The following is a 13,182-nucleotide window of genomic DNA, read 5'->3' as shown; positions in this document are numbered from 1 at the left end:
GCTGTTCAAAATCGCATTGGTTCGCACGCCATGTAACGACGTGAGGGCAAATCGATCGCGCCCCGGTTATACTAATGGGCATTTATCTTAATTGTGTTTGCTGTAGCCGGCGCAAGTGTGTTCGCCTGCCGCGTATGCATCTCGCTTGATATCGTTCGATGTGATTACTTCGCGCACTTTCCGGTTTACTCAACTTTCCGTGCCCACCACATGTGAATCGGAGCGCCCAGATGCTTCCGGAAAGTGGCGATTTTTGCGCGTTCTTAGCCGTTTTGCCAATGCTGCGCATGTAGAGGGTGATATATTATGAACCCACTTTGCGTATTTTCAGCATTAGACAGGCCCCGCCTCTAAACCCTTCCACAGCACCCGCCCTGCGTGCGATCTTGCTCTCCATGACCCACTCGTGCCTCTCCACTCGTCGAGTGATTAGCGGCGCCGATGGGAGAACGTGCGTATTGTCAGCCTTTGCTATCGCTTTATTTGAGACCTTGAGTGCCTCCCTTGTAGCGTGCTCATTATTCAGGCTCGCATAGCGATAGGGAAAGAAAAAAAAAGAGGTTTTGAGAACTAAATAATACGCAAACAAAAGAAGCACAACGAGAGATAATTGATGGACGCCACTGTCATGGAACGTGTCTGCCGGACGCGCGACGCTCACGCGTGGCAGAACAGAGGCGTGGCATTCACCGCCGCCTACAGTTGGTGTTCGCTGCCACGGTGGTAACGGGGCTGCCTGCCGGACAGGATGAACACTTAAACGTTTTAAAGCTAGCGCAGTTACAGTTGTCCTGCAGCACCCACATTATCACGTCCACCTGTTTCAGTACTTAACGATCTTTCCTGCGCTCAGTTGCAGCGGGTTATCGGGGCTTGCACCACTCAAGGTGAAACGTGTCAGTGCCGACTCTTTTAGACGGAAACTGACCCATCGCTCGCGTGTACAACAGAAAGTGCTGAGGTAAGTACCACCCGACAGTTTCTCAGTCACTCAGTATTCTGGCCTTTACGCTTGTGGCGTAGATACTGAATGGATTCCCTCATGCACTGACGTAAAGGAGGGGAAAAGGCACTTTCGTCGGAGCTTCGAAGCAGTGGACAGTGGCAGGCGGTTTGCAGAATGCACATGCCCCGTTTGTGAATCTTGCTCTTTCCTTACCTCGGTTGCATTTCGTGCTAAATAGTTATGGTGTAGATGATTATCGCAATAATATTAATTATGATACTCGCAGGAAGAGTCGTCATTAAGAAGCACTGTTTGCGAGCTCTCGTACTAGAGGCTTGGGAGAAAGACAGGCTTTGGATTTTGGCCAATTTTTCCGCGCGCCCCTAATGGCTTGCTAGATGTAGCAAGCACGGTGAGCTACTAATATTGGGTTCCGAAACAAAGCAAAAGGCTTGTGCACTGTAAAAGTTTTCATGCGACATGTAATACAAATGAATTGTGGGTCTCACCTTCCCGGAACGCTGCAGTGGTTTGACTTATGAGGGACGCCATAGGTGACGGCTTCCATGTTATTAAATTTAGGCCATCTCGATTTCAATGACGTGCACCTAAAACTAGGTGCACGAGAGCTTTATTGCGATAGCAATCATATGGATAATATAAACGAACTTTTGCCATCGGTGTCGCCGTTAGCTTCCATATATATTTAGGTATATGCAAAATCTAAGCCATGTCATGCTATATGCGGATTATATTGCCACACCATTCTATCAATTAAGTTGCTCAGGCCAGGTCTTACATTCCTGATAAAATTATCCCTCCGAATTTTGAGAATATCAGCCCACAAACACTTTTCGTGAAACCAAACACCGACAGCGCATGCCGTTTATCTTAAATCTGCTCAGACGCAAATATTAAAAGTGCGAAACAGCAGAGCTCGAGCATGAAAATTGTGTAAGTTTATTGGCGCGGCTATGCACCACCTCCGAGATCAGGCCAACTAGGAAAAAGATTTGAAACATGCCCCATAGGGAAAAGTGGTGTTGAAGTCGCTAAGAAAGACGTTCGCTTTACTTAATAAACGTAAAGGAAGTTGTCCGATGGCAGGATTCAAACCAAGGACTCCTATTACAACAGCTGGTCTTTATTTTGTCAGCTTACGTTTACTTCAATTCATGCTGTCAAAACAAGGACGAGTCTTACACTTTTGGTAGTATCCTAACGTGTTGCTATCGCATTCATTGCTTGTCCCTTGTGGCGAAACTGGGATTTCTCTATTTGAACCCCACCGAAATGCTGCTTTCGCGGCCACGAAGTGGACCCTGGACCTCGTGCTCAGCAGCTGTAAACCACAGCCACTGAGCCCCCGTGGCGGATATCTAATCTAAGTTCTTCCTTGTAAATTAGTGCTTCGAACTGCTTCGTCACACACAGCAAAACATAATGGCAAAATTAGTGATATAGGTCCTGCTGAAACACAAGGCGTCTTAATGTCTTCATTCACAGACTAGAAGCTACTTTACGAAATTTTTGCAAGTGCCAATTTAAACCATTACAGATGCAGTACAAGCTTTAGAAGGCACCCTTCTAGGGAACACTTGAGCTATAAAGCAAGCGTTTTCTTGAGTCTTTCTCGGGCAAATTCCTATTTTGTGCATGCCTATACTGATAATGCTCCCTATGAAAAGGCACTCCCCGTTACGGGAACCAACCTGTTTTGTTCACGTTTGGATGGACCCTGTGGTATTGAAGCGGACAAGATGGAGCGTTTTTTAATGTTCAAGCCTTACTTCACTCACTGTGCGATCCCGCAGTCATCAGGAAGCCGTGGCAAAAAAAAATGGCACACAAATCACGTCATCTTCAAAAAGAAAGAAAAGTGGCCACGCTAAAGGTTCGATCCTCTGCCACACCGCCACTGCTCCGTAAAGGCCGATCCACACGACGGACCAAATCGCTCTTTTAGACCGCGGTCCGCGCATCACGTGATAGGACGTCACTAGTTCGTGCGTACCGCCGTTGGCCCGCGCAAGACCGCGGCCCTCGCGGTCCAACAAATCGCCGAGGCTTTTCCCGCTTCCGTTTTGGCGGCGGACCGCATGCAAACCGCAGCGATTTTGGTTTAGCCAACGAATATTGTCCGGCAACACAGTGTCTTCAGCCAAATCCAATCTAGTTTTCGGCTCAGCAAAAGCCAGTCAAGCCAATCGTTTCATGTCCGCCGTTCCGCCTACACGTGCGTGCAGCAGATATATTTTTAAACACCATGTCCTCTTGGAGTGACGGGGAGGTTTTTTCATTCTGTATACCTCGTTGAGCAGTTCCCGGCTTTGTGGGACTCGAGCCGGAATTATAACAATGATAACACTCTGGTCGAGGGTGTAGCTGGTTGGTCTGCTCTGCCGTCTGCTATGGCGGTCCGCCGTGTGGATGTGCTCTGCGCCGGACCGGACCTCGCCGGGCCGTGACGTAGCATCACGTGACCGAGCGGCCCGCGGACTTGGTCCGTCGTGTGGATTGGCCTTAACCGAGGGCTCTAAGCAATGCGCAATCATTGATTTTTTTTTAACGGCACGAGCATCGAGCGACACTCTGGTTTCTTGCGCAGCACTTCCGGTTCATCTCCTGAGATGACCGGGAAGGAAACAAAAATACGTCAGAAAGAAATAGAAAAAATAGTACACTACAAAATGCATGCGTTTCATTATACATATGACACCAAAGCATAGGTTTAGTTACAAGTTGAGAGACTGAAGTGTCTGGAATAATTAGAATTAATTAAATATGGCTGAGATGACTGGGGACAAAATAAAAAAATTATAAGAAAAAATTGAAAAATAATAGTACAATAAATATTCGTGGGCTTCATTTTAGATATGATACCAGAGCACAAGTTTAGTTACAAGTTGAGTTACTGTGTCTAGAATTCTGTTCATTCCAGACTGAAGCGCCTAAAATGAACAAGAAGGGAGGAGGAAAGAGAAAAGAAGAAGGCAGGGAGGTTAACCAGAATAACGTCCGGTTGGCTACCCTACACCGGGGGAATGGGAAAGGGGAAAGCAAAGATCACAGGGAGAGAGAGGAGGGAAGGAAAGAAGGAAATTGCGGCAAGTTCGCTGACGCGTGCGGTTTTACAGAAATTGCCTTAATAGTCACAGGTGGTCGCACAAACCCGTCGTCCTTAAGAAACACAAAAGTGCCTTCACCGCTTTATGGGCCGACGGGCGATGGGGGCGGTGTTCCAGGAGCACCTGCACAGAAAGCGGCCGATTGTCCAGTTTTTGGAAAGCTTTGGCAAGTTCTTGTCTCTCTAGGGCATATCTTGGACAGTGGCACAGCAGGTGGTCGATGTATTCTTCGGTGCCACAGACCTCGCATGCTGCACTGTCAGTCACTCCAATTAATGTAGAGTATGCCTTTGTGAAGGCCACGCCTAACCAAAGGCGACAGAGAAGCGTATCTTCACGTCAAGGAAGTCCGGGTGGAGGTCGGAGCTGCAGGGAGGGGTTTAGTCGATGTAGTCGTGTCAGTCGTAAGTTTTGCGAGTTCCACTCGGTCACTGTGAGGCTACGTGCCAGGTGTCGAAGCTGCCTTGCAGCGTCAGTCCTCGAAAGCGGAATCGGAACGCTGTGCTCTTCTTGATGAGCTGTGCGAGCAGCGTTATCGGCGGAATCATTGCCACTGATTCCACTGTGGCTAGGTACCCACTGAAAAACGACTTCGTGGCCTTTTTGTTGGACGTCATGGTGAAGTTTCACGACTTCGTATGTCAATTGGTCATGACATCCGTGTCGGAGAACTGACTGCGTGCACTGTAAAGCCGGTTTTGAATCACAGAACACAGCCCATTTTCTGGGTCTTTCCGAATCAATGAATTCCAGTGCTCGACGCAGGGCCGTTAGTTCTGCCGCCGTTGAGGTCGTGACATGCGATGTCTTGAACCGCAGTGTCATTCCTCGCGTTGGTATAACCACGGCACCACCAGAACTGCACGACGTAGTCGATCCGTCGGTATAGATGTGCACGTGGTTTCTGTACCTTTCATGCAGAAGAAGTAAGCTCAGCTGTTTTAGAGCAGGGGCCGGTAGATCTGTCTTCTTCTGTAGTCCTGGAATCATTATCTCAACTTGTGGACGACTCAAACACCACGGAGGAAACGCTGGCGTGGCCGCAGGTGCGTACCCTGAGGTAAACGACGCACGATGTGCACTGACAATACCGATAAATGTCGAGCAGGGCCTTGCAGCAGTGAGGCCCGCCAAGTGGTGGGAAGGGGTCCTAGCATAATGCCTGAGATGCATACGCATTGTCTCAACGGCAATGTGCGTCGTGATCGGGTAATCCTGCGCTAGGGCAATGGTTTCAGCCATTGATGCACTGCGTGGTAAGCCAAGACATATCTTAAGGGCTTGGGCTTGAATACTCTGAATCATACGCAGGTTAGTCTTGCAGGTGTTGGATATTGCAGGCAGGCTGTATCGCAGGAATCCAACGAACAACGCCATGTACAACTGTAACATAGCATGTATAGATGCTCCCCAACTTTTTCCTGCAAGGAACCTGAACAGGTGACAGATAGCAGTCAGCCGCTTTTTCACGTAATTGACGTGCGGAGTCCAAGACAGGTCTCTGTCAATTACGACTCCCAAGAACCTGTGACTTCTGCTGTATGGTATAAGTTGTCCGTCAATAGATACGGCGTAACCAGACATTGGCTTCCTCGTGAATGCCACCATTGCGCACTTTCCGCATGAAAGTTCAAGTCCTTGTTGACGAAGGTAGCAAGATGCCTTTGTGGCTGCCTTCTGAAGCCGAGCACGAAGCTGAAGTCGTGTCACACCTGATGCCCAAATGCAGATGTCGTCCGCATAGATGGAAAGTCGTACGGTGCTTGGCTGGTTGTAAACTAATCCACTGAGGGTGAGATTGAAAAGAGTCGGGCTAAGCACTCCCCCTTGAGGGACTCCTCGGCTACCGTAATGCTCGGACGTCGGGCCATTTTCTGTGTGCATGTAGAACGATCTCCTCTGTAAAATGAACAAGAAGATGGCAGGATACTTAACGGGCTAAGTGATGGAAAACAGTTGCCTCCGAGATCGGTTCGTGCGTCGCTTTCGTCTAAAGTTAACCTAAATAACACCAACGCCGAGCTGCAAGTGCCACTAAGAGACACCTAAGTCAAAGAGTAGGGTCACCTACCAATTTGTTTTCTTCTTATCGTTAGCTTTCTCAGATGACGTGCCTGCGTGACAAAGCGTCCAAGTTTCGTCTCCTTATGCATCGCCTGAGGCCCCGGGTGGCATAGTTACGCCAGCGGGAGGACGGGAAAAGCACCCATAATAACGGGGTCCCCAAAGCGTTCGGTAGCCGGCCAATGCATATATCGCTCGCCATCTCGCGGCCGCCTGCCTTCCTTTAATTAAAACCTGATCGCCGGCTGCATTACGCTTCTGAGCAGGCAGCTGCTCGCTCAGTCCGAGCAGCCACCCACCCACTGCCTAATTAGGTCGGCCGCCTGGACTCGGCGTAGTCTGCTGGTCACGGCTATGCTCTTTCTGTTCTCCGTCTCCCAGGCGCTTGTAAGCTGTCCTTTCTCGCAAGCTGCCTGTATGACGAACTCAATTTAGGACCATGAAGAAAGCGTGTCCATATGTTGGGACGGAATAAAAGTAATAAAAATATAGCCTTTTGTGAGTTCTCCACTGTCCGCAGTATACATAGGCGACATCTTCAAACTTGTTGGTGCGTACGTTCATCCTTTCGCTATACTTGAATGCGCTCGCGTGTATTCTAAACGTTCGGTTATTGGAAAAGCCATAAACAGATTCCTAGTGAAATACAGACGTTGGTAGTTTTCTTGTAAGCAATGTCGTCATTCCAATGTCATTATTGCGGAATCATTGCTCCATCTTCGTTATTGCTTCTTCTCTATTCCGTCGCCGTGATGACGTCATACAGTCATCGTCAAGCCACCGTGGTCGTGCAATCGTCGTCATTCTGTCGTAGTCATTCCGGCGTCATGATGCCATCGTGTTTATTTCATCGTCGTGTCATTCCAGTGATGTCATCCCACTGTCGTCATACCACCGTCGACAGCTTCACTAACAGTCGTTGGCAGTGTGTTAGTTATCACTCATGGTCTTTTCAAACCGCGTCAAAAAGAAATTCAGAGCGGATTGCACTGCTTGCGTTCATGAATACTGTTGTCGAATTTCTTTGAAGAAGATTGATGTGAAAGCTATCCCTAAGCGCTGATTCTCTATGGGTCGAATGAGTTTCCGGATACGCTGACATCCAGATTACAATTATCGAAAAGCAGAATTTACAGCTAGTAACTGCCACGTATAACTCGTCGTGATATACCACCGGGTGCTGCCTGTGAAGTGTAACGAACAATATTTTAGGATATCTAATAATATATTTGTTTTGGTTGGACGCTGAGATAAAAGCGTGCTCATTTCTCGTGCAAGACCAAGGCGTAACTAACGCAACAATACACACATAGCGGTAAAGAGCTACGATGCTCCTGTGTTCCCGGGTGGTGACTCTCACCGGAAACGGATATTAGTTTTACTCCACTCAAATATGCGAAACGCGTTTACGTGCTAGTTTCTCTTCAAATATAAGCACAATACATTAAGTCCGCACGTTTGTGTACACAGTTTTATGCATATATAATAAGACTCACTGTGGTTGGAGCATCTTAAATAATGCACAATGCTTGCTTCGGATATAAATTCTATCACGCCACTCCAATAATCGGGGCGGTCGGCTAGCTCTTATGCCGCTCTCGATGACTGAAACTTGATACTGGTCAATATTAACAACTCCGTCGTTATTTATTTGTCTTGTTGAAGCATTTGCAATCTTAGTCTTTGAAAATTGCGCGCATAGCTACTCTTCACAAAAGAATGAGATAGAAAGGGCAGCAACAAAATGCATGTGTCAATGTTTCTGTAACTTACATCTCCTCGCGGTTCTTTATCGACTGGCAATTCACGAGCTTCTTTGGCTATGCTGGAGGGACGTGTCTGCGTCACCGTGTGGTGGTTGCTCTCTGAGGTGATTTCATTACGTATATTCACTAGCCCTCGTTTATATTCACCAAGCTCTGAAACTCGTGTAATCTCTTTCAGTGTGAGTGTGTGTCACCTTTCACCACTCCTCGTCACTGAATTTTAAGATGAAAGTCTTTAAGTGCCTCGTTGCAATGGCTCATACCCCCCCCCCCCCCCAAAAAAAAAAGCAGTGTCTAGTGCAGTGAAGCAAAAAATAACATCATCAGGAATCGCTCATACAACCGTAAGCAAGCAAAGATGCAATGCCTGAATATGAATGAAGGAACGAAAGAAGAGAGGAATGACAGCAAGAACGAAAGGACGAAAGAAATAAAGAACGAAAGAAAGAACAAAGAAGGAAAGAAGAAAGAAAGAAACACGGAGAAAAAGAGAGAACGAACGAAAGAACGAAACAACTTTTAGTTAGTGCATTAGGCGGTGGCATGTGTCGTTGAGGGGTTCGACCTACAGTGCCATACGTTAACTTCACACTGCGGCTTGTTATGTCTTGCACGAAGTCTGACCCTTCTGATCGCATAACTTTATGCATTACCACGTGTGCTGCAGGCTTTCACCTTCACGTGTTACAGGAGTGTAACATGTTGGCGAACTGTTATTTTTAACTTTGCTGCTGTTCCCATTTTCTCCTGTTTAGAATAGGCGTACGTGCTCTTTAATCCACTTCTTGGTGTCCACGGCATTCATGTGGGAGCCAGTGCTGGGAGTATTCGTTCGAACAGCTTCACCGAGCCACTGCGCATTTAGATTGGTTAGCTCTTCTCCACATTCTTCTTCAACTCTGTCTAACACTTCTATATTGCTCTCTCCATCGTCGTCGGTATTCCACTATAGAAGCATCGTTAAGTAATGAGTTGGACTTTATATTCCAAATTCAACAGACACTAGAAAAAAAAACCTGCTTCAATAAAGATCCGTTCTCATATGCAAACCAGTGTCCAGAGGTCTAATTGCTCCCGTTTAGCAACTTTATGGATCTTGTGCACTGCGACTCACAAAGTCACGGACGGGCAATTGTAGCTTAATTTGCTCCAACTTTCACAGACGAGAAAATTGCGACACCGGAACATACGGTGTCGCAACTAATGTTCACGGTTAATTTACTCCGGCAGTCTTCGTGACAGAGAAATACGCAAAAACCGAACGTCTGGCTGACGGAAAATTAATGACTCAGAGGTGATTTTTCCTTTGTGTTTTAAGTTTTATAGCAATGAGACGAGACAGCGCAAGAAAAGGTCGGCCAGCCAAAGCTGTAACGTTAGCGCAAAGCTTCTGAAGAACCGTAAAAGCGCCGCTAGGGTACAGTTTGTTTCATTTTACGAGTGTTTGCTTCCAACCAACTTGACGTGGTGGGCCTTCGAATTATTCAGAATCGACTTGGGCAGATGCCATTTCTCCATTACAGAAACTACAATTTGGCGTCTTCACTTCTGGTGTATAGATAAATCAAAGTAACCGTCCAGACGACACGACTGTGATAGCATCTTCGAAACTGTTCCAGCTTTCCTGGCTAGGCTGTAAGCCCTTCTCAATTTATTGATGAATGGAGACGTAAGAATTAGGTAAGTATGAGCCTTGCTAACTCTCAGTTTGTAGTTTCTTGTTCTTCCCAAATTATTCCACCATAGCTATCATTTGCGAGCACTTGCTAAACATCGAAATCGAGCGAGCAAGCTGCGCCAGGTTCTTATAATTACCCCTGACCCCATCCTGAGTTCACCATGCATATTGCGCAAGTCACTGAAAAGTCGGTTTAGCCATTAGTGTCCTAATTAGCACCAAGTCATTTTGCAGCCCTGCAACTCTTGTTTATTTAGTGTACCTTGCAGGCCCTAGTTGGAGCATTCGATAAGAGAGATAGACGTGGAAGTGCAGTAGAGAGCTAACACTGACAGAATTTACAAAATATAGAAATGTTTTATGTAATGTTGCTTGGCGCATACGTAGACTGTGGACGCTCGTAAGCGATCGCGTCCAAATAATCAATTCACAATGAGGCGCCGCGTGGTGAAGCCGGTGAGATTAACGCACATGCATTACCGAAAATGCGCATGTAACTGTGCTGATTACACTGCCCTGCCGACATGCATTCAGGTGCATGCAAATGAAGAGGGCATGATTGTATGCAGTGGACGTGCATATGAAATGACAAAAGGAGAGCTTTTTTGCGCCGGGAATCCAATGACTAAATGTCTTAATAGACACTGATGGGCTACTTGGTGAGCCACGATACTCATGAAGCAGCGGACTTGAAGCAGGCACGTTCGTGCACGCATGAAAGAGGACATACAGATGCGTAGTAAAAGGATTCGAGCTCCCCTGAACGTCGTCTAATGATTTGAAAAACATGCTGAAGCAATGTCGCAATAAACAGTCGATTTAACAGATATAAAATAAATATTGGACAATTCCGAGATCATGACATCATTAGAACAACATTGTCGATTAACATACATTGAAGTTGAGCTGCGAAAAGGAGGAACAACTGTTTTCCAGAACCGGGATGGGTTTTCCTTTAGGAATTTTTATCAGCGTGTGGTTACAGTAGAATTCTCTCGCATTCTGCATTTTAGTCTTTAGATTGTCTCTAAGCGATATTAACAACAAAGTTTGCATCTGTCATTTCCGTTAAATATTCTTCATAGGGTCACAAAGGAGGTGAGGCGTATTCTTAATGAAGCCTTATAGTAGTTGAAGAACGTGAACTGAGGCGTTTTTTGAAGATTCTAACGTAAATTCTCCGAGTTAGATACATTGTAGCAAATTGCGGTTACATGGGCAGGTCTAGAAAGAATTCATATCGGAAATGACACTGAGGTGCCTGTATGATGTAGTGCGGTACACTTTATCGTGCATTCATCCACGCGCACACAGGTCACTTTAGTACATCTTGAGGAAACACTAACTACACGGATATTACTTGTTAATCAGAATTCAATAACTTGCGCACTAGAATAATAGCTTGAATTAGGTGACCTATTTGCAGCACTGCAGTAACACGCAGCACTACTCAGTGTGCCCTGTGTTTCGTTTCCAATCAATGGGAACTAGTTTTGTTAAAGTTTTCTTAATCGCTGTTGATGTTCTGAAATTTTCTTAAAATTCTGCTCGGAAGCGCTTTCTGCAGCCTTTCCTTGAGCTCCTTCTCCTAGAAAACAAACAGGACGTCCACAATGAAAAATCATTTAGTGAAAATAAAGAGTGTGAATCAGGTTGAGTAGTGTATTTTGTTTTCACAAGCGCAACAGACTAATTTTGGTGTTGAAAAGCACATAACACTCATGAATGGGCATGAAAAGTCTGAAAATTATAGTTTGGGCAATCTTCCTGCCATCAGAACGATAATGTATCCAATTTGGCTGTGTTTTTCTGAGCGTGAAAGAAGCCTGCGAATACGCGCAAAGTGCCTCGAGCGGCCAGTTGCGCGACAAATCTAAATGTGTTTGCGGGCCTCTTTCACGCTTGCAAAAATACAATTGCGCAGCACGTCTTGAGCAACAGAAAGCTATATTGGGAGTGTTTCATGTTGCTCTACAATTTTCTAATTGACACTTTTCATTTAATTATAACGTTTGAGATGCTGATAAATAATTAAGACAAATCAAGACAATGAGCAAAACGTGAACAAGGTGAATGCTGGAGCCAACGTTTCGACAAGTCGACTTGTCTTCTTCAAGGCTAATTAAGAAATTCAAGTAATTCAAGACTAATCAAGTAATTAGGCGGAATGCAATAAATAGTCAGAGTATCTCCAAGCGACGGCAAACAACACTGCATTGGTTCTATCCAACTAAGTAGCATTTCAGTATTTTTAAAGCTTGGTACATGATAGTTGCGACACCCTGTATATAACAGTATGAGGAGTAACAATTTCTTTGTCTTTACATTAGTATGTGACCCTCTTGTGTAGGCTCCTGTTGTGCAAAGTCCAACCTTGTTAAAGCAAGCGAAGTAGGTGGCGTTGATCGTAACAAAATTGAGGCTTTTGATATATTTTCTACAGTCTGTAAGAAGTACTTAATGGCGCATACCTCAGCTCCTGTACGTTTATGCAACACGACTGACATCAGGAGTAACTTAGGAGTTGCGAATAAAAGGAGTGTGTCCCTGAATCTTAGAAAACAGCACGTGTGATACCTATATTGAAGCCTGCTAAAACTTCTCGTTCTCTTGTCTTTTCGTCTTGTGAGCCTGACGAGCTGTTTATGCAAGGTCACGGAGAAAAAGATTGACACTAGGCTTCTATCGTGGTGCGAGCAAACAGAAGCACTTACCGATCACATGACAGGACTTCGAAGGCGGCGATGCACCATGGATCCAATTTTGGATATCGTTACATATGTTGAACCTGAACGAGCTAGGGGAGATGTCACACTAGCGTTTTTTTTTTTCAGAGACTGCAGAGGAAACGGCAATTGCTCTAGCAATAACAACTTGCCCTGAAGTAGCAGTAATACTAACAGACTCCCAAGCAGCAGCTCGCAACTATCAAAAAGGCCGCGTATCAGAAACAGCGCTCAAGATACTAAGAAATCACATCGCACGCGCCCCGCTCCCCGACACCTACATCGACTGGGTTCCAGGCCATCAGGGCATGACAGGAAATGAGGCGACACACGCCGCTGCCCGCGAGCATACCAGCCGGGCTTTCCTGCAATCCCACACTAGGCCGGCCACCAACGTTGATGACATCGCCCTAAAGTACTCGGAGCTTCTGCAACACCACCGACTCAGCAGAAGAACGTACGCTTTGCCACACAAGAATCTAAGCAAGGAGGAAGAAGTCATCCTGCGCTGCCTACAGACCAACACCTACGTGCACGGAATAATCATGCACAGACTGTATCCTACGCAGTACTCGTACATATGCCCCCATTGCGACGTTCCAGACACCCTGCAACACATGGTCCAGGATTGCCCACTGCGTGGCACACCCACAGACCCTACCTCACAAGCTCCACAAGACGACTCCAAAGAAAGCCGCCCCATAGAAGCACAAGAAGAGCGCCCCAAATCACCGCAGATCCATACCATAACCGAAACGTGGGAGGCCAAGCTTTCCTCCGATGACCTGGACGACCAACGCAGTCTCGTCGCCCGGGCCAAAGAGGCAGCTCAAGCCAGAGGGTTCTTGGAATAAGGAATCCTCCCACCTAGGGT

At 46.4% G+C, this 13,182-nt stretch overlaps 1 protein-coding gene across 5 annotated transcripts in view; it reads left to right on the top strand.

The window, feature by feature from the left end:
- Positions 1 to 13,182, top strand: part of LOC135903884 (kin of IRRE-like protein 3) — a 612,412-nt gene that overhangs the window by 472,011 nt on the left and 127,219 nt on the right. The window contains exon 1 of one of the 5 annotated variants that reach the window (XM_065434343.2): positions 225 to 451. The exons of 3 other annotated variants lie outside the window; for them this stretch is intronic. The gene's annotated coding sequence lies outside the window, so the exon portion shown is untranslated. Of the gene's footprint in view, positions 1 to 224; positions 452 to 685; positions 962 to 13,182 lie in introns of those variants that run through there. One more of the 5 variants, XM_065434351.2, reaches the window with a different exon arrangement.

The sequence above is a fragment of the Dermacentor albipictus genome, chromosome 1 (genome assembly GCF_038994185.2).
Source record: "Dermacentor albipictus isolate Rhodes 1998 colony chromosome 1, USDA_Dalb.pri_finalv2, whole genome shotgun sequence".
NCBI classification, from domain to species: Eukaryota; Metazoa; Arthropoda; class Arachnida; order Ixodida; family Ixodidae; genus Dermacentor; species Dermacentor albipictus.
The sequence above is the reverse complement of the archived record's forward strand: the minus strand, read 5'-3'. Positions and strand labels throughout refer to the sequence as shown.